At 51.1% G+C, this 21,522-nt stretch overlaps 1 protein-coding gene across 7 annotated transcripts in view; it reads right to left on the bottom strand.

Moving 5' to 3' along the window:
* MICAL2 (microtubule associated monooxygenase, calponin and LIM domain containing 2) overlaps window positions 1–21,522 on the bottom strand; it is a 217,363-nt gene that overhangs the window by 176,448 nt on the left and 19,393 nt on the right. The window contains exon 2 of one of the 7 annotated variants that reach the window (XM_069471163.1): window positions 16,146–16,217. The exons of 5 other annotated variants lie outside the window; for them this stretch is intronic. The gene's annotated coding sequence lies outside the window, so the exon portion shown is untranslated. The remainder of the gene's footprint in view (window positions 1–16,145; window positions 16,218–21,522) is intronic. One more of the 7 variants, XM_069471167.1, reaches the window with a different exon arrangement.

Genomic DNA, 21,522 nt, shown 5'->3' with positions numbered 1-21,522 from the left:
TAACGCAGCGCTAAGTCCATATGGGGCTACTATTTTATGTGTGTATGTAAATATGCATGTGTATATACATGCATGTGTAGATATGTGTGTGTATATATATCACACATATACATACATTTAACATTTCTTCCCTAAGGATTTCTAGCCAGTGCTCCACATCTTCACCCATACCACTAAGCCTTCTTCGAGGACCTTCTCAGAGAAGCAAAGCCTTTGCAGTGGGGGGACCTCTGGCCTAGGCATGAGCAGATCGGGGTCCACACCGTGGCCTGGCACCTGCCCTCATGAGGACACAGACACTGTGCCAGCCCTGTTACAACCATCATCTCGTTTAACCATCCTTGTTTGATGGAAGAGCAGATGGCTTTATGGGGGTGAGTAGCTTCCCCCACGTCACATAGGTAGCAAGTGGGGACGATGCTGTGAACCAAGCCCAGTTCCATCTCACTTCAAGACCCGCGCTCCGGGCCACCAGTCTATACGGGGCCTTCCCTGCCTGAAGCCGCCGTGTAATTAAACCAGTTATGTTCTCCATCTTCCCAAGTTCTTCTGGGCTGGGAGAGTCTGCACGTGTCAACGACAGGGCATGGCTTTGTCAGTTATGGTGCAACCAAATGATAAAGTATCAGGCAGTCCTTTAAAAATAATATTTATAAAGACATTTAATCCGTGGGGAAATGTTTATGCCACAATACAGAGTGAGAAGAGCAGGACACAAATCCAAGAACTCAGTATGATCTCAACTCCACAAAATAATATCTATAGAAGAGAAATAAGCCAGACACGAGCAGTAGTCGTGTGTGTGTGTGTGTGTGTGTGTGAGTACATTTCAGATGATTGTTATTATACTTTTACCTCATACTTTTCTGCATTTCCCAAATTTTCTACCAGGACCAAGCACGATTTTTAGAGCTCCCTCCTGTACACACAGTCCAGGTCCGAGCATCTTCTCTCCTGATTGTCAGTTTCAACGACAGGAGGTGGCTCCTGTGTCTTATCTTCCCCAGGCCTAGAAACACCCAGCGCTCAGTGGGGCTCGGTGTCTGGGGCCCCGTGTGGCTGCACGACACCAGCAGTGCAGTCTTTCTCCAGAAGACAGAGGATCATCCTGCCATTGTGCTGGCTTAATAAACTGGCTTGAATTCTAACAGGTCAGGGACAAGCCCCCCCATGGCTGCATCACCCCAGCAGCTCTGCTTGAGGGACCGCAGGGCTCTCGAGTCCAGCCTGGCAGGCCCGTTCCAGGGAGCCGTGCTCTTCCACCCACCTTCCAGTGTGGCATGGGGAAGGCATCTGGGGCCTTTGACCCAAATCTCAGCTGTGCCTGCAGGACCTCTTGCTGGGGAACCCCCCCCCCAAGAAGGAAGCCTGTGTACCCAGCTGACAAAATAACGTACATCTCACCACACACACAGAGCCTGTCTTACCAACAGAAACTCGGCAGACTCAGCACGTGCCCTGAATCACCTTGATCACACACCGGGTGCCCAGGCAAACGGTGAACTTGAAATTCCAGTTCCCAGGGGGCCAGCCTATCTCAAAACTAACAGTGGGAGGTGCCCACAATGGGCAAATTCATGGAGACGGTAAGTAGAACGGTGGGTACCAGGGGCTGGGAAAAGGGGGAAATGGGGAGTTTTATTTAATGGGTACAGACGTTCAGTCTGGGACGCTGAGCAAGTTCTGTGGGTGGACAGCAGCAATGGTTGTACAACCGTGCAAATGTACTGATACCACTGGCCCGTACACTTGAAATAGTGGAAACACTAAATTTTATATTATATATATTTTGCCACAAAAAACAATAATAAAATACATACAGAATAAAACCACCACCACCACCACCTAATAATGGGAGCTGGCCAAGGGTGGAGTATAGAATTTATGGTACAATTAACAATCAAGTTAATTTTCTAAAATTCTTTTGAGTTAAGACGTAATAAGCGAAATAAATCATTAGGGTAATGGAAGAAAATTGCTGTTTTCTTTTGTTTGATGAAATCATTTTTAACTTTTTTTGAAGTCATCTAGGCTCCTTCGTTGTTCCTTCCAAACCTCAATTGACCCTGAGAAGCTCACAGAAGCTCAGCGCTGCCAAGGTCCCAATTTTTATCTCTTATTCTGCCTTTTCAAGGCTCCCACCACCGACACGGGCCTCCCCCACCACTCGGCACCTGTGAAATCTCCTTCAACCCCCCAGGGAAGGCTGGGTCTCCGCTCCCCGCTCCCCGGTCACAGTTCCCAGGGCCTCCCACACATCGCCTTACCCAGGGAGAACATTCCAACCTGTGTTCTGATGGTTCCTGCACAGTGATGCCAGGAGTCTGCGGCTCCCCGAAAGCAGGGAGCATTATTCCCTGTGGTGAGCAAATTCCCAAAAAGCTCCTTAAGGACAGGTCCAGAGCACCACAGCTCTGCTGGACACGACATCAGGCTCGAAGGAGCACGAACAATGGCTGTGTAACTGGCGAGACATCTGTGCCTCCAAGGTCAGGGCTTAGCATATTCTTTATTGACTAAAATCAAGTTTAAGGACACTGGCTATGAATACTTTCAATTCATTAGGAGAATCCTGTTGTAATGCAATGAAGTGTCCCCCATTTGAAAAAAAAAAAGCTGACATATACTATACTTACCGTCTCCAAGCAGCACACGTGGATATGCACTACCTTCACCCCACTACTTCCTGTCCTCCAAGGCGCCTCTTCTCTAGACTCTCCTCACGGTCCCTGTCTATGCCCCTCCCAAAATGGCTGGACCCCTCCCCCAGGGTCCCCACAGCATCCTGTACTTACCTCCACTATAGAAAGTTATTCTGTGTTGAAATTAATTTTTTACTTCCCTACGCCCAGTTCCTAGCACAAAGCCCTCTCTATGTAGTATGTGCTAAAGGAACGAATGAATGTGCAATCTCTGGGAACATAAAAATTATTGACATTTAATGGGCATCCATGAAGTCTTGGGCAACGTGTTAAAAGCTTTATATGTATTAAAGCGTTTCGTCATCGTAACAAACCAAGGCATTGTTAGAAGCTATTATTATCCCCCTTTTTCAAAGAATCAGAGAAGTCTGCAACTTGCCCAAGGCCAAGCGGCCAGAAGTGGTGAGCCTGTGACTTGAAGCCCCCTCGCCCGGGGTCAGAGGCACATCCCACCACCACACCCACACTGCTCCCACACGGAGAGGATGGAGCCACAGGTGTGCAGGTACTGCTGCCTCACACACCACCTCAAGGACGCAGTCTCTGGTCTAGACCTTTGATGCATGATACTCTCCTACCCTGCTTTTATCAAACTCCAAAATGCGGCATCTGTAGATCAAATGAGAACAGTACCTAATGAGCCAATAAAAGCTCAGCTGAGAGGTGACTTTCAAGCCTTGGTGAGCATGGCAGAGACAAGCCTTGCTGTCAGACCAGCCTGACTGCTGCTTCTTCCTGGGCCCGTGCTTGCAGGTGTCTAAGGCCAGGTAACCAGGTTCTAGGTCACGGAGTGTGGGCAGGAATGGCATATGCCACTTCTAGGGCTGACCCGTAAGAACCACAGCGGTCCTCCGTGTTTTTCCTGCTTCTGCCAGAGCACGGCAGCCTTGGAAGCCACGTGTTGAAGATGGCAGAGCCCCAGGATAGAAGGAACCAGGCCCCCTGGATGCCCACTTGGAGGAAAGCTATGACCAGAACACACATGGACTTTCTATGTGTGAGAAATAAACGTGTAGTATGTGAAGCCACTGAGAATAGGGGGTTCATCTGTTGGTCAGGAAGCATCACCTTAACTAATACAGTGGGTACGTTGGACTTGGCCGGTGTCGGAGGGCCTTCCCTCCCAATAAGAAGGTTGATCGCATGGGTACTAACATCGCTCTCCTGCCACCACTGCTGCAGTCCAACTTCCAACAACCACCAGTTCTGCCACGTCACATTTTACCTCCCATTAGCACCTCAACATCCTGGAAAAGTCTCTTGGCCCCCAGAAATAAGCCTGCTCACCCTCTACTTCGGCACTCTCGCATACACAGACTATCTTGAAAAAAGACAGCCGTTCCCTATTTGAAAATGGTATAAGACAGGAGAACAGGACAGATAAGCTAGTTCATTTCCTTGGTTGCGAAAACACCCCCGGGCGCTCGGCTCCTGCGTCGCTGGAAGCCGGTGTGATGTGGTGGAAAGAACGCGGACTTCTGAGTCACTGAGTACTCCCCTGAGCGAGTCATAAACAACAGAGGGTTCCTGTGAGAATGAAACGGAGGTGCCTCTCACAGCACCGGGCTCACAGATGTGCTCAGCAAGTGTCCGTTCCCAGAACACTGCGTGGGGACAACTCCCATCACTTCAAGCTCCAGGTAGCCCAAACCAAACCAAGGCAGAAATCAGTGAATTTTCACATAGAGGGCGAGACCAGCTCATTCTCCCCTTAACCAACCTTCTGCTGAGGTGGGACAGCTAAAAGCACATTTTCCACCAACTCTCTGCCCAGCACCCCTTAAAGTCACTCCCCAGGGGAACCTTGGGATCTGGATGACACTACATCTCCCGACTTGCTGAGATTAGGCCTTGGGGACTTGAATCCCAGTACGGTAATTAGTCTGGAGGATGGAGAGGGATGCTGGGGAAGAGGTGTCGAAGTCATGGCAAAGTGACTTGAAGAGGATTTCTCCCCGACACCTGCTCACTGTGTGCGCGGCACTGTGCCAGGAGCCAGGGTGACCGCAGAGCCAGCCGTCCTGCCCAGGGCAGCCCACAACCCAGCTAAGTCTGATGGCGCCTGTCTTCCAAAGGACCCCCTTTCTGAAGAACTGTACCATCTGAATGCATTTTTTCAAACCCCCTCTAAAAGGATTCATCGCCCAACAAAATTTTTGGGTTTTTATCTGATTTATCCATATGAAGTCATTCCCCAAAATGGGCACAAATTCAACCACAGTTGGATCTATATGCGCTTTCATTGGAGAAAACAAATAGCACTCTCTCTTCTTCCCTTCACGTCCTAGGCTCGCCAAAGAATAGTCTAGCCTTGCAATGCGCACTTCCTCACCTCCCACTCACCCGTCAACCCACCACGATCTGGTTTCTACTCACACATGCACGCCACCTCATGCAGCACGCCGACTCACCACCGGCTCTCTGTTGCTACATCTGGTCCCCACTTATCAGGCCTTATCTTGCTCGTGCTCTCTTCCCATTTCAGTCTCCTGCAGACCACTCTCTCTCCACCTGCCCCTGAGAGTGAAGGGTCTGATCTTCACTCTCGTCTTGCTCTCAAGGACCCAACACTCCCACAGTTCAACCAGCATCTACGTCCTGATGACTCACCAAGCTGCACCTCCAACACGCATCTCCCTGCTGCCTTCCGGGCCCATGTGTCAACGGCATCAGACATTTCCCCCCCACTCTCTCACAGAGACCTCCCATGCAGTCTGCTTACCTTCCACCCCCACCCGTTCCTTCTCCTGTCACCCCGACCTCAGTGAACGGCACCATCTGCACCCAGACCCTCAAGCCAAATCCTTGGAGTTGATGTTCTCTGCCCCTTTCCCTCAGTTGATAGAGTCACCCTGTCCTGCCTCCTCGATAGGCTCATCCACTGCCACCTCCCCTCCTTTTTCGCAGGTTCAGGTCTCCGTCTGCTCTCACATGGAATTCTCACAATCTCTTCAATGCCTTTCCTGCCTTGAGACCCACCTCCTTCCAACCCGCCAGCCTAGTTCTCAATCTGCTGCCAGACAGAACTTTATATCAAAAATGTACTCTTGGTCAGATGCCATTCCTGTTTAAAATCCTTCAACATCTGCCTGCCAATCTGCAGGGTGAAGTCCAAACATCTCAGTAGAGCAAAACAAAAACCACCTTCATGATCCAGCCCTTGCCTCCCCCGCCATCCCCTCCCCGACTCCTCATACTGTAGACTCGGGAACCACGTGCAGTTCCCTGGTGAACTGAGCCCCTTCAGACTCCCGCCCTGTGCCTTTGCCTGTGCTGGTCCCTCTGTCTGGAAGGCCCATCCAGACCGTTCACTTGGTGAAAACCGGGTTGTCGTTAGAGCTGGAACGTCAAAAGTAGCAGAATGTCATGGCTCCCAGGTTGGTCTCTGAGTCAGGCAGACTGGCTGCAAACCCCAACCCACCACTTACTAGGGGTGTGAGCCCACATGAGTTACCTAACCTCTTTGAACCTCAGTTTCCTCATCCATAGAATGGGGATAATAATGGTCCCGACCTGTTGGGTTACTTGAGGATGAAACACGACGACGCCTGGCAAGGCAGTACTCTTAGCTGCATCGTTCCTCTTTGAAGCCTCACCTTGCCCTTCCCTCGCCCCTTTCCCACACTGTACCCCGGGGGAGGTTTGTATTAATATGATGGTTTTACACACACACTATTGCACTGATCTACTTGCAGGCCTGCCTGCCGCACCCGGCGGTGGGCTCTGAAGCCAGGGGCTGCACATCCAGGGCTTGGCACCTGTGCCTCTGGCCATGGCAGATGCCCGATAACCACTGGTTGTTGATTAAATCAAATCAAGAGCATCACACAAAATTCAGGGTATGTAGCGGCCTGGGTTGCGACTGCCCTTTGCAACACCACCACTTTGCTCAGGGCCAGGGCAGCTCTGACCTGAATTACCATGTGGCCCTCCTAACAATCTCCACTTCCCACCCCCACTTCCCATCTGGCCGGCTTCACCTTCACCTGTTTATAAAGCTCTCAGGGCTCCCTGCACCCCTTTACAAGTCCAGCCTCCCCTGCTGGGCTCATCAGGTCCCCCTTCCCCCGTCCCCAGGAAGCCCCCTCCTCCTCATCAGGCTCAATTCCCAAAGGCATCCAGGCCCGCCCTGTGCTGCCCCAGACAGGCTGGCCTGTTCTGCACTCACTTCGGGTCTCTGCCTTACCTCGCCCACCCCTACTCAAACCCGCCCACCCTCTGAAGCAAAGTCAGCCCCACAGCACTAACTGGAGACCTCCATGAGCTGTGCCCATGGGAGCGGCACAGTCTATTCAGGGAATCCAATTCAAACTGACGATTACTAATAAGGGCTGTGGCAGAGGTGAGCACCAAGGTGGGTGGACACAGAGCAGGAGGTGGAGTGACTGAGTGCCTGAGAGAAGCTTCCAGAGAAGGTGGCACCAGAACTGGACCTTAAAGGACGAGCTGCAGCGCTCAGGTACAAAAGCTGCCCATCCTTCGCCCATCTGTCTTTACCACGCATTCTTCTAACTCCCGGAATCTGTGCCAAAGCTCGCCAAACCTGGCTCGCCAGCAGATTCACCAGGAAGTGTCCCAAAATTCAGCTTCCTGGGCCCACTCCCAAACGGAATCTCAGTAGCCTGAGGTCCAAGAGGAAAAATATTTTTTTTAACTCCCCAGGGAATTCTGTTGCTCAGCCAGGTTTGGGAGCCACTAGCCACATTCTACCCATTCCATTTCCTAAGAATCTGCACGGTGCCCAGGGCCTCGCTAGGCACTGCGGATACACCAGGCGAACAAGATGTGTCTCCCCATCTTCCGAGAAAGGGGAGAGACACACAGTTACGACGCAGGGGCCACAGAGGGCACAGACCATGCCACTGGCACTGCATTTAGCCTTGAACCCACAACATCTTTTGTGCCTTAATCTTGTCTGCACAATTAATGTAAAACCTTAAGGAAAAGGCCAATGTTTTTTGTTTCTTTTCTATTTCCCAGAGTATTCGTGTCAGTTCTGGGTTCTCAGTTGGTCCTCAATCAATACTCAAATAATTCAACTTTTTGTATTATGTCCTTTTTTGACTAATTCACCTGCTGATGAGCTGTTTACTGAGTTTTATCTTTGTAACGCCAGTGCCAGTGTGGTACCCGCTCCCAGTAGGTAGAGAGTATGTGCTTGTCAAATGAATGAATGTTTACCAGTAAAAATCTAGGTCAGGAGGGACGGAACTGCTTGCACTGTACCACCTTTAGAGTTCACTTAAAAGACTTCTAAAGTTTTTGTTTGAATTACAGACCTTCAATTTCACGATTAATTTCCTGATATACAATTACAGAAGCTTTGCTGTTTCTATGGTCATTAATGTTATTAACAATGTGAATAACAGCTTCCTGGAACTCGGCAAGTCCCCTGGCCTTGGTACGAATGTGCCAGGGCCAGGAAAGGGGAGATCCTTGTCCATTCCTTCCATTAAGCTGTGCACCCGGCCAGCAGTCCATCTGGCCACACCCCTCACCCCAGTCTCAGCATAAGGGCATTCAGTCTTTATGAGCAGGTGTGTACACCTATGTGGACAGGTGAGCCCTGCCTGAGTCAGAAATAACTCATGGGATGTTCAAAGCGTACTGACATGTCAACACACCTGGGGAGCCAGGATGTATGATTTGAATGTAAAATCCCCAATGCTGCGGAGAGGCAGCATACAAAGCAGGGACACTCATCAGGAGGTTTTTGGGAGACATGTCTGAGCGTGGGACATTCAGCCAGCTGGAGGTGGGCTGGGCAAGCAGAGGTAGCCAGAAGAATGGACTCTACCCTGCTCTCGCCAGGGCCAGCATTTCCAGTGGTTTATTATTGCTACTGATGTTTGTTTTAAGCTCTGTAAAAAGGACTCGTAGTCTTGAGCTGATATGGATCAAAGATCATCTGGCCCTCCCTCCAGGCCCCAGCCTAGGAGATATCTTTATCGGGTAAAAACCGGAGGGCTCTTTTCTGCAGCGTGTGCTGGGTCCTGGATAGCATGCAGGCAGCTCAGTCTGAGGCCTGCTCACTTCCCCTTTCCTTGCTGGTCATTCATTCAACAGATACTGATTACTACGTGCCAGGCAGTGTGCTAAGTTGAACACAGCTTAACAGCTCTTGGGACAACCTCAGAACGGTGACCAGACCTGACACAGACAGGGTGAGGCAGCTCTGAGAAAGGATTTCTTCCTTCAGCAGGAGGCAGCCCCAGAGCAGCTCTCTGCCCACGGAAAATATGCAGCTATCAGGAGGCACTTCAGATATGTGAGCAGACGTGGAAGATAAAGACAGTCCTGGCCCATTCCTCACCGTGCAGAGGAACCAAAGTCTCCTGGGAACTCTTTTCCCCAGAGATCTATAAAAGCAATTAAGGTTCCAGGTAGTAAATGTAGGAATGCCTCTCTGATAAGATAGGGTAGGACCAGTCCCTAAAATACACTCAACTGCTGAACTGACTCGAGGAGATGATTGGCTTGGCAGGTCATATTTCACCTTCCCAGACTGGGCGCACGAGCACTGGGCTTTGAGAGTCCCGTGACCCTGTCCTGCTTGGTAACGGTTCCGAGGCTGCCAGCTGAGAGTAGTGCAGACCAGTGTAGGAGGGTGGCAGAGTCTCAGGAGAAAGATGTCACCTCTCCAGGTGGCACTCGGTGGCCACGTTCCTGGGAGCTCAGAGATGCTGGGACAAGTGCTCTAGGACTCAGCAAGGGCCTTGACTGTTCCGTGGGCCAAAATGCCTCTCCCGGCCCCCACACTCCAACATCCAGCAGCCAGGGGAGAGGAGCACCGAAGGTGAGGCCAAGCAGGTGAATTTTCCACGGTGACAGAGAGACCGACTCCCACAATCCCGATGTAATCAATTTGTGTTGGCTGAATGAAGATGCTGGACTCTTTCCTTGGTATTTGGGCTCATGTTCTGAAAAACACATTCACTAAAATAAGCAGCAACTGTTCCCAGAAAGGATTTTCTCTCTCCTCGTAAAGATTCAAACCCCAGGGGCCACAAGTAGGGACAGTTGATACAAGACCCAGAAACCTTTGACTCCAAATCACTGTCTGGTTTATTGATTTATTGTCCTCCCCACAGAGGACAATTCAGGCTCAAAGCTCAGTTTCCAAAGCTTCGTTCCTGGGGCAGATCTCAGCAAAGAATTTATTAAAGGGGAGGAGGACAACAATGCCCAAGAGACAAGAGTTGCTGGAAGGTTCTCTCTCTCTCCACCATCACGCTTTCCACTTTAATGATCTGATATTTTTTAAAAATTCTGGCTCACCCTCATGACAAATAACCCACTTCCTGGATACTTCTGCCTTGTAAATATCATCCTTCAAAACAGCTATATATTTTTATTGGTCTTTATTCTTAAGCAGCTTTCTCACCTCGCACCCCCAGCTCCTGCAGAACTATGATGTGACCCTGTCTGGAATGTGAAACGGTCCCTGAAGAGACAGTCTGCACAGGAACTCTCAAGGGTGTTTGCTATCAGCTTATTTGGCAAGAGGAATCTGAGACATTTTAAATATGAACTGTTGGCGTGGCCCACCGCACCCAATTCCCTTTGCCCCATCAACAGTCACCTCCACTGGTGCCTGAGACACGAGATGCAGAAAATGGACATAAACTGTCTGAAAATAATAATAATAATAATAATCCCCTACCCAAGTTCCTTTCTCTGCAGAGAAAGTACTTCAGATGCCTGGAGGATTCATATCTGGAGAAGCTCTGCTGGTCTCTGCTGAGGTTTCTTTCAATGAATCTCACATTGCCAGCAAGTGTTTTGCAAAGCCCTTGATGGTCTGGTTCCAAACCCCCCTCTTCCTCCCCCAGCTTATCTCTCGACTGAACGTTCTACTCCTTGTACCCTCAGCTAAGAAGAAAAACATGCACATAATTCCTCCTTCCTTCCAAATACCAAATCAGGACTCTTCATGCCACCACACTGTTTCCTTGGAAAACTTTCTGCCTCCTTCTGTGCCTGGAAATCTCCTGTTCATCCTTCAATACCCAAGTCCCACAGCACCTCCTTGGTGCAGTCTTCCCTGCATGCTGCTCTCTTCTCGGTGCTTCCAGAGCACTCAGTGTGGCTCTCCATAATAACACTTAGCTGGCTGTGACTATCTATTACATATATCTGTCCCACCACCAGGCCAGGTCATGAGCTCCCGGAAGCCAAAGGACCAAGTCTTACTCACCTTGGCATCCCAAGAACCAAGCCCAGGGCCTGTCCCTTAAAGTCCCATAATAAATGCTTGATGCCTCAATCAATGCCTGGCCTATCTCACCCTAGCCCTCCCTCCTCTGTGCTGAGGGGCCATGTGCAATGCGGACTCAGGATGGGCTTTAGAGCCAGACACCTTGTGTTTGGGCAAGTTATTTAACCTGTATCTGCCTGGATTTTCTCCTCGATACAACAAATAGCCACGCCCACCTCTCAGAAAGCTGCTGTGAGAAACAAACAAGGTAACATGTAAACCCAGTGCTTGTCCAATGGAAAGAGCCCAAGATGCATTTCTTTGAGCTCAGTCGGAAGTGTGGGGCCAAACGGAGTTCTGTAGAGAAAACTGAGTGGTCTCCATTCTGGCTCACATGCCACCAACACAGCAGTGGGCAAGCCAGCCTCTGACCCCAAGAGCCCCCCTGAGAGCGAGGGACAGGGCAGGCTGCATTCAATCCATGCCTCTTGCTGGAGGCTCTGAGGACAAGGCCTGCTTAGCAACAAAGCCCTGCGATTTCTCTCTGAATGGCAAACCCGCGAGAGGCCACCACTGCCGAGGCTGAGCCATCGTAGCTTTCATTTCCTGTCTCAAATTAATCTTTCACCCCAAGACACACCATAAAACAGAATCATGCTGACTCAACAGCACCAGGTCGCTAAGTATAAGTCAAACAGCCTGCACGTAAGAAACCTCAGCCTCTCCGTGCTGTTGCACCCGAGTTTTATTAGACCTTGATACTAATGAGGTGGAAATAGCAGGGGCCCTGCTAACACCTCAGACATTCAAGTTCAGGGTTAAAGAGAGAAGTGGAAGGCGTGACGGCTGCACCCACGTGGGGAGGCAACATGGCACTGGGGAAAGAGACACCTGTTGGCAGGAGACTCACTTCCACCTCACTCCTACCACTAGCTTGCTCTGTGGGCCAGTTTAAGCCACGTCCTTGGGCCTTGGTTTCTTTACTCACACGTAGGAGAACTGGAGTAGATGATCTGTAAGTTCTTTCTAGCTTTAACACTTGGCAGCTGTAAATCTTAGAAACAAATCCAACTTCCCTAACCCTTCCCCTTTTTCTGTTGTGCCTCTGAGACATCTCTCATCTCTTCCGGAGCGTCCTTTTACCAACAGTACTCCCTCTATTGCTCCAGAGTGTCTGGTCAGCCCTGACCACAAAGCCTGGCCAAACTTGGGGCCATATTCCTAAGAATATGTTTACTACCCTCTGGTCAAACAACTCAATACGGTCCTGGTACCCTGGGGCATTAGGAACTTGAATATCCCAACAACCTCTAATCCCACTCCCCTCCCACACCAACCAACTTTCACTCCTTAGATCTCCAACACTCAGAAAGTCAGACTTTTCCCTGTGCAGCTTGGCAGGAGACTAGGGCAGGGACAGGCAGTTCTTATCTGCACTCTGGCATATCTCAGGGTGGGGCAGCAGAGAGGTGGCAAAGCTACAAAGGCCAGGAAGAAAGTGCTTACAGAAGCAATCTCTGGCCGCGTGAGGGGAGGTGACCTGGAGGAGAAGACGGTGCTAATCTCGAGGACAAACTGAGGGTGGGCACTGAGAACCACAGAAGTCTAGGAGATGCCTTTAAGATGCCACCAAGCCTCCACTCCTTTCTCACTTCCTTAATAAGAAATCCGAGGGCAGGTGAAGTTCTGTGACTTGCCCAAGGCCACGCAGCCAAGCTGTGGACGGCCCGCACTAGCACGTGGGTCTTTTGGTCTCTGCCCACTCTTTTTTCCACTCTACTCTGTTGACCTCAAGAGTCTAATGAGGCCAGCTGGGTTCCCTGGAAACGCTAAGAAACATGACCCGTGTCACTCAGGGAAACAGCAGACCCAGCACGTACCTTGACAGCGGCCTCTCCGATCCCGTGCATTCCTTCCCAACTTGCCCTCGTTTTCTCGTTCTTTCTGCAGCCCTTGCTACAAAACCTTTGGAAGTTCAGAGGTCAGTGAGAAGGGAGAGGTGGACCTCCCTATCTCTACTGAATCCTACATATCTAAGGTAACCCACAACTGTCCCTCTTCCTCAGCCTAGAGAAAGTTGGTGGGGGAAGGGGAGAAGGAGGAAAAACACCGGATTAACCAACTGGAAGGCTGACCTGTTTAGGCCAGAGTGTTACTTGTGGGCAATTAGATGGGTCATCTGAAGGTTTGTGACAACAAACAATAGGCTCTGCCTCTGCCAGTGACCTTCAAACACCAGTGTTTGACGGAGCATCTCAGCATCGGGAGCCGGAAGCGCAGAGTCAAAGATTCAAGGCATTAATTACTCAGTGTGCGTGACCCAGTTCCCAGAGGTGAGGCTGGGTGAGAAGAGAAAGCACCAGCTCCTTATCACGGCAAGAAACTCAAACACTTCACAGGGTAGTGTTCTCTCCGCTGCCAAAGACGATCCATTTATGGCCTAGAGTGGCCAAAATACAAAAGTCAAAGGAAAAAAAGGTCAAATTTCACTCATTCAACAAATGTTTACTAAGCTCCTCTAAGTCCCAGGCCCTCTAGGGATTTGCATGTGGTTGGAGTTCAGTAGAGGAGAGAGATCATGGAATTTATAAACAGGAGGGCTGGGCTGGGTTCCAGCTCAGCCCTTAGAGAGCTACATTACCCCGGGCAGGTTAAAGCATGTTGAAGGCAAATTTCTCATCTGTAAAATGGGAGTCAGTCCACCTGCCTGATTACGAAGACGAACTGATCTTTATAAAATGTAAAGTGCAATGTAAATATGAGGTGTAAACAATAATGATATAACACGACACACTTTCCCTGCCCTAGAAAAGTGTATAATCTGGTAATGTTTTATAAAATAATGCAAGGTACCTATTTGGCAAGCATCGCATTCTCTGTAATTTAGGCAAATTGTATGCTTCAACCTGCCAATGGAGATGGAGGCGGCGGTCAGTCCCAGTCTCCCAGTCCAAGAAGTTGCAAGGAGGGGTGGAGGAAACATAGAAAGAGTCGCCAGGCCCCGCCTGGCCCTGGGTCAAGCCTTGTCTGGATGCAGGAGCCAGGAGAGACCCAAGCGTGCAAGGGGGAAGCCAACAAAGGGACATGCATGTGGTCACTCAGAAACAAAACAGAACAAAAATTCATTTGAGTGCAACAGGAACCAGCCCGCCAGCATGGCACATGCGTCCCTCCCCACACACATTTCAGACAATTCTGGAATTCCCAGTTCATTGCCTGACCCTCCTCTGTGGACGCGCTCTGCATTCTGGGTGTCTCTGGAGCGGGGAAGACGCTCAGGCTGCAGCGGACTGACCGGTCAGGGCCTCTCTGCCCTGGTCCCTCCCAGACACTGAGAATCAGAACTCTGGGAGCAGCTTGTCCCCTAGGTGCAGTCAACCCCTTCTCACCTCTCTGTCCCAACTCTCAACACGGACTCCTCATCCCCACGTGGGGGCTGGGTGCCCACCAGGCCAGCCTCCAAATGCTCAGACGTGCCCGCCGGCTGCCCTCCGGTGGGGCCGCCACATACACCCGGCTTCTTGGATTGGGCCCCGATGCCCACCCCCCCTTGCCCTCCCTCACTCCTTCCCGCAACTAAACCCGGCTCCTTCGAGGCCCTCCCAGGCTCACACGTCCAGGGACGTCCCTGGAGAGCAGGGCCAGTTTCACTCACCCCTCTGTTCCCTCTAACTCATGACTTTCTGGAAGCTCTGCACCCTCCTGTAAATGTAGATCTATGGTCCTAAAATGTCCTCTGGTTGCTGTATACAGAAGGGAGGCAGGGGAGGGGGAGGGGGAGTGGAAAGAATGCTACCCTGGAAGCCCAGGGCCTGTGTTTCAATTCTCCGTTTGATACAAGTTAGTTCTGTAACCTTGAGAACGTATCTTCAGGCCAGGCCTCTGTTTCCCTGTTTGGTAATGAGGGGTTTGCTCTAAATAACCTTTCTAATTATAAAGTTTGGCATCATGGAAACCAGACGAGCCTGGGATGCAGAAGGCATGCGACCTGGTCCTTATTAGCCTACAACCTGGAACAGGTTATCTGACTGCTCACTCCCGGTCTCCACGCCTGGAAAATAAATGCGGATAAGGTGACTACCCCTCCCCGGGTGCGAGGCTCCCACGAGACACTGTCTGTGACGGAGCTTCATGGGCTGTAAAGCCCTGATCAAACCTCAGGGTTCACTCAGCCGTTGACCACCTGCACCGAGCCCGGTACCGTGCCTGCCGGCTCAGACAAGAAGGGTGGGGGGCGGCTCCTTGCCCTCAAGGCTCCCCCGGCAGGCAGGTGAGCCGGGCAGGTGGACAAATCCCGACTCAGCTGGTGGTGGATCTGAGGTTTGAACAAAGCGCGACTCGAGCGCAAGGAAGAGGCACCAGCCCGGAGGGAACAGCTTGCCCCGGACATGGTGAGCTGTGCCAAGACTGTGGGCCTGGAGCCTGGGCCGAGGGGAGGGGCAGCAAACAAGGCTGGACAGTGAGGCTGAGGTCCCACTGGAGGGGGCCTTGCAGGCCAATGGGAGAGCAAGGGTCAGATGTGCCTTTGAGGGGTCTCTGGCAGCACTGCAGGGGACAGAGCAGAGAGGGCCGAGAGTGGAGCCAGGAGAGGGGCAGGGAGGCGCTTATAATGCAATAGTCCACGACGGTGACTGTGGAAAGCCAGGCCATCACTGATTCCTGCCTGCATCAAGCCTTCCAGACCCTGAGGCTCCACAAACCTCTGAATCTACAGAAAGGTGTGAACAGGTTTGTTCTCCTCAGCGTGGGACCCACGCAGATGAAGATGCTGCAGTCACATTTTCCAATCTTGGACAGATGGTCCAGGGTGCTCTGAAGTCACTCCCTACAGAAGCCGCCTGGCCAGATCCTTGCCTTGGCAGAGAACCGGGTGGCTAAGAGGCTGGAATGTTCTCAGGGCTGGGATTGGGATCCAGGGCTGAGCTGCTGGCCCTGCTTAGGGGAAAGGGGGAAGAGACTGACCCACCCAAACACCACTGAGTCAGGCAGGCCTTGCCCCTCCAAAACAAACTGCAGTCTCAATCCCTGCCTCCCAGCCTCCTCCGACAGCAGGGGAAGGCTGTGCAACCTTGGAGGTCTTCAGCAAAGATAGAGATTTAGGAGGAGGTTTCACTAGCATTGTTACTTCAAATGGGGTCACGTGCATTTGAGATTAAAGAGTCCAGGTGCTCCCGCACTTTTCTAAGCCTAGGACCAGCCCCCCAAGAGCTACTCAGTGGCATAAAAGATCCACCACTGTGACTTACTCACTGGGTTCTCAGGCTTCACAATGGCTAAGGTCTTCCTCCAGGATGAGCCACTCACAGGTTGCCATGTTCCTGTAAAAACAAGAGCCCCCAAATTCATGTCAGTTACATGATCTTATGTCTCAGCCTCCTACCTCCTCCCCGCCAAGACAGCACACACGTTGTGCACTTTGCCCTGTGTGACACGTCATCCAGCAAGAGGAAATGGACAGAGACTCTCTCTCTCTGTGTGCCAACAAGTTTTGCCCATGAAGAAAAAAATAATGAGACTGCTAAACAAATTCTATTATCAGCCACAGACTGGGCACCCTAAGGGCTTATCATATCTCTACACAAAGACTGTTGAGAGAGTAAGACGGATATGAAAGAGAATGTTCTATTAGCTGCTTTAGTAAAAACTGTGTCGGAATTTCTAAGCTTAAGACACAATGGAAGTAAATCAAGCTGATGTAAAACTTGATAACAAGTCACCCATGCGAAATTGGTCACATTTCCTAAGGTAGAAAGGTCCAAAATGCTTAAAAAAAAAAAAAAACCCCAGAAAATTATGCAGGTGGGCCATCTGATCATGGCTGAGTTTCCTAAACAAATTATTTTAGCTCCCAGTGACCACCCACGTTATTTGGTTATATCCTATTTCTTCTGTAGAAAATGCCTCTACACCTGTTTGAAAAATGGAGCCCAGAGTTACAAAATATTTCTAATGATTTCCTTTCACATTAACAAAAAAACTCAACTGTCTAAGAGGTAGCCTCAAGAGGACAAAAACTAATACAGATGTGAAATTTGAGATCTATAAAAGGCAATGTCTACACTCCAGGGAACTGCAAACACTTGGCTCAGCCGAGTGGCAGGCCTGTTTACCCACATAAACACACACACCTACTCTCTCCGGCACAGAGGGCCATGTTTCAAGTGCTGAGAGATGGGATTCACTGTGTAGAATTCACGGGCTGTTAATGAGAGAGAACCTACTATTTGCTGAGCGCTGGTCATGCATAGAATCGGCCCTGCTAGAGACTAGACACACTTGATCTCAGTGGCTCCTCACAGACAGGAAACAGAGGCTTGGAGAGCAGGTGGCACTTGCCAAGGCCCCACAGCAAGGCAGGAAGTGAGCCCAGGCCTGGCTGACCCGGTGCCCATGAGCCGTGCCACCAAGCTCAGGTGAGAGGTGTCCTGGATGCCAACACCTGGCATAGCCATGGTGGGCCCACACACCTGGTGAGCCTGGAAAGCTCCAAGGGCAGCCACCTGGGCAGAAGCTGCAACCATCATCATCATTATAAAGCCCACACCCCTGTGCCAGCTGAAAAACAGGCTGGCCCGCCCTGGCCACATTCTATCAGCCTGAGCTGTAGGCTCTGTGCTGCTGCCTCAAGCCCGAAGCCAGAGAGACTGGAGGCCTCGACTTCGCTGCCCCCTGCTTCTCAAGGGAAGGTTCCAGGAGCAGTGAGGGAGAACTGGACATCCTGGCGCAGAATTCTACTGTCTGCCCAGCCAGGGTTTGAGAAACCAGGGACTTCCTCATGTTCCCCAGATCTCAGGGACAGAAGTCCTTACCCCTCCCACTCCTACCCTGGGACATTACTGAGACCAGCAGCAGGGAAACAGGGCTCTTTGTGGTTCTGCTTGGGTTGTCTTTATAGTGGGATGGAGGTGGACATGACTGAGCCAGGCCACAGAGGTTGACAACTAGTCAGATCCCACAGAGGCCTGGGCACACTGTGATCCAGCCACTCAAAGGACCAACTCGTGCCCTCTGTCTGACCAACAGCCAAACATGCTTGCAGCTCCCTGCAACACCACCAAACCAGAAGGCCCTAGAGCCCAGACCCTCCCTTCCCTTGAGGGGCCTCAGTTTCCCCACCTGTAAGATGAGGAGCTTGACATTATTGGTGATTTCCTTACCAGGGACCCTGTCCAGCTGTCCTCCATAAACCCTGACTTTTAGGGACACATACAAAACTAGTTAGCTGTTAAAAGGACAGGGAGGGACTAACCTGTGCACAGGCATTGCATTGGATAGTTAGCATGTGCTACCTCAGCTAATCCTCCTAACAACCCTGTGAGGCAGGTACGGCATCAAGTTACAGAGGGGGAGACTGAGGCATGGCAGAGCCAAGTGCCTCTCCCAGAGTCTCAGTTAGCAGTGACCACAGCAGCCTTGGGACTCACGGTGGAGCTGGCCTGAGCCCACACCCTTGCTCATTCCCTGACCCAATGTTTCCCTTTGTAATGGATCAGAATGAAGAAACGCTGTCTCTCCTTGGATGTGCCATCACACCAGCCCCAGGCAAAGAAGCATGAGGTCTCTGGTCCCCCCTGGGCCTGGTCTGGGGTCTCTGGTCCCCCCTGGGCCTGGTCTGGGTGGTGCAGGAAAGGTTTCCTGCAAGCTTGAGTGGCCTCACGGATCCCAAGGGTCACGAGAGGCCCGTGGGAGAAGAGCTTGGGGGGACCTTCCCCTCTGATGTTCTCCAAGCCTGAGCTCTTCTCTAAGGGACCCTAAGCACTTGGACAGGGCGTGGCATCCTCTAGGCCCTTAATAAGTATTTGGTGTAAGTTATGTGAGATACATCAAGACCAGCTCAAACCACAAAGTCAGCCCCCAGTGGCACGCACCAAGCAGAGGTCTCCATACCCCAGATTCCGATGCTGAGCCAGGTCTTCTCTTTACCCCAACTACCAGGGGAGCTTCTGGCGGAGCAAGAAATGTCTAAACACAAAGGCTACCCAGGGAGGTCGTTAAGAGCTCAGGCCCTAAATCAGGCAGACCAAGGTTGCTGTCTCAGCTGTGTCACTTTAAATTAGTCGGGTGGCTCTAGGCAAATTACATAATCTCTATGGGGATAATGTTGGTGCCCACTTCACAGGGCAGCTCTGAAGATTACACGAGACAATGCTGTAAAAGACTTAGCCTATTGTGTGCTCAGAGCAAGTGCTCAGAGATGACATCTGTTGCTATGGTCTGCATCAGAGTGGGTGGCTAAGCATACTTTTGGGGCCCTATGCTTGGGTTCAATCCCAGCTCTCCTCCTAGCTAGCAAATTGCTTAACCTCTCTGTGCCTCAGTTTTCTGGTATGGAAAATGAGGTTGATTGTGAAGATTAAATGAGTTACAACGGTAAAGAGCTTAGAAGAACATCTGGCACAAGGTAAGCACTTGCTAAAAGTGAGTTAGTATTATTCTTAATTATTAATATTACTAGCATCCTTCTGCCTTTCTTCTGATAACAGATTCCATCACCCACTCTCCAGGCAAACAAGTGGGCCCAGGACTCAGGGCAGGTTCCTGAGAGTATCTCTTCCCCATGGTCACATTCACTGATACAAAGGGTGTGCACGTGCTCTGAGCTAGGCCAAGTTCCAATCTGAAAAATCTGGAGAAGACCTGGTCCTCCTGGGTTGGCTGGAAAGCTGTGTGGGGTCAGCCGGGAGCTGTCTGCAGCCACGGACCCCTGAACGGGCGACTCTGGTCTGGGGGTGTTGGAGGTCACCTGTTCTCTTCCTGGGGCTGGATTCTTCAGCACCTCTCTTAGTCTCTGAACCTCCCCTGAAACCTTCCAATGTATTCCCTTTTTGCTCAAGCTCATTCAAATTTGGTTCCTGTCCCTTGAAACCAAAAGAGCCCCAACTAACAACAGTGCTAAACAAATGGCTGCTTTATCATCACCAAGTCCCACCCAGAAAGCAAAGCCAGCCGCACACCCTCGGTGGGACCCGGGCAGCCAGGGAGAAGCAAACGTGCAGCAAGGTGTCACCACAAACTGAAGCGAAGGGAGGCCGCTGCAATCCCCTGGACCAATGCCCCGCCCGGGAGAGGGAGATCCTGAGATGGAAAGAGTGAGGGGTCCAGGCCTGCAGTCCCGGCTGACAAGCCAGCCTCAGATCCAGCCCCTCACCACTGCATTAAGAAAGGGGAAGAAGAGAAAGAGGGAAGCTGGAGCTAATTTTCATTGACTTCTAAGTGATGCCGGAAAAAAACCCAGATAGCTATTTAAAACAATTCTTTTTAAAGGAGGAAGTAAGGGAGAGAAAAAGGGGCAGGGAGAATAAGGAAGGAGAAATTGCCTTATTTTAGCACTTACATGGGCCATGCACTGTGGGCCACAGTCTGTCATTTGTGTGATCTTATCTAACCTCCAGCACAGCCCTGGGAGCTGACTGATCATCCAACCCATTTTCCAGGTGAAGAAACTGAGGCTCACAGAGGGATCAACAACTCACTCACTGAGGTCGTACCACTCTGGCCTCGTGCCTGTAATGCCGGATGTGCTGCGTCCCCGGTACACTCTGTTTCCGGAGCCTGGGGTCTCCTCCTCGCACAGGCCACCTCTGCTGCCACTCACACCTCTGCCCAGACCCGCTGGAAGTGACGGAGTGTCCCGCGGCTCCCTCATCCACAACCACTCGGAGAGGGGCAGCGTCTCCGTACCCCAAGCACAGCCTTGCGCAGGTTTTCTTCTCTGAAACTTAGGTTTCTTTTTAAATCTCAAAGAGCTCCAGTGTGATTTTAATTAGACGGCGTTTATCAGTGGGTTTTAACCAGGATGCGCCTGTCGCAATCCCACGGGGAGTTTTTTGGGTTCTTGGTTTTGTTTTGTTTTTGTTTACGTCTCAGTCACCTGTCCCAAGAGATTGTGACTTCGCAGATACGACTACAGTGCCTGACACATGGCACTGTGCTAAACAATACTATCTTTGCTTTGTCTCCTTTTCTCACCACCTTCTGGGCCGGCACCCAAACATGATCTATTCCTGTACCCCCATCTCTTCTAATGGCACCCCTTTAATTCCCTCCAGGAAAAGAAGCTCCACCTGCACATGTGTTTTTAAAGGGTTTTAGAGAAAGAGGAAAAAAAACTTCCCCGGCCAGGTGGGAAAAACTAAGACCCAAAAGGTGCTGACCCCCCACCTCTCACACAGCACGGACCACAATGAGCACGCTCAGCCGCCTTCTCCGCAGGCCACAGGGAGCCCAACACCAGGGTCTGCACAGGCATAAGCTAAATGACCAGCCACGTAAGGACTCTGTAGACACAAGCATCAGATGATATAAAAAGAGACACAGGGAGAGACGGAAGTCTCTTCCAACATTTGCAAGAGAATTAAACCAGAATCCGTGATCTGCAATATGAAAATCCTCCTGACCACAATAATGTTAGGGAAAGCAGCCTTCGGCAGGGCCCGCGCCGTACCTGGGGGAGTGGGCGGTCAGTAAGCATTCCGAGGGGGGCCTCGCCCACCCACCCTCACAGGACACACGCCTCACCCGCCACACGCTGCCCGGCGCCCACCTGGCGGCTGACAGCGACTCTTTGTGTTCTAGCAGCCAGCTTCAGGCAGCGCCTGCCCACCACGAGGGATTATCCAGGCA

Source organism: Eulemur rufifrons, chromosome 6, assembly GCF_041146395.1.
Source record: "Eulemur rufifrons isolate Redbay chromosome 6, OSU_ERuf_1, whole genome shotgun sequence".
Taxonomy (NCBI): domain Eukaryota; kingdom Metazoa; phylum Chordata; class Mammalia; order Primates; family Lemuridae; genus Eulemur; species Eulemur rufifrons.
The sequence above is the reverse complement of the archived record's forward strand: the minus strand, read 5'-3'. Positions and strand labels throughout refer to the sequence as shown.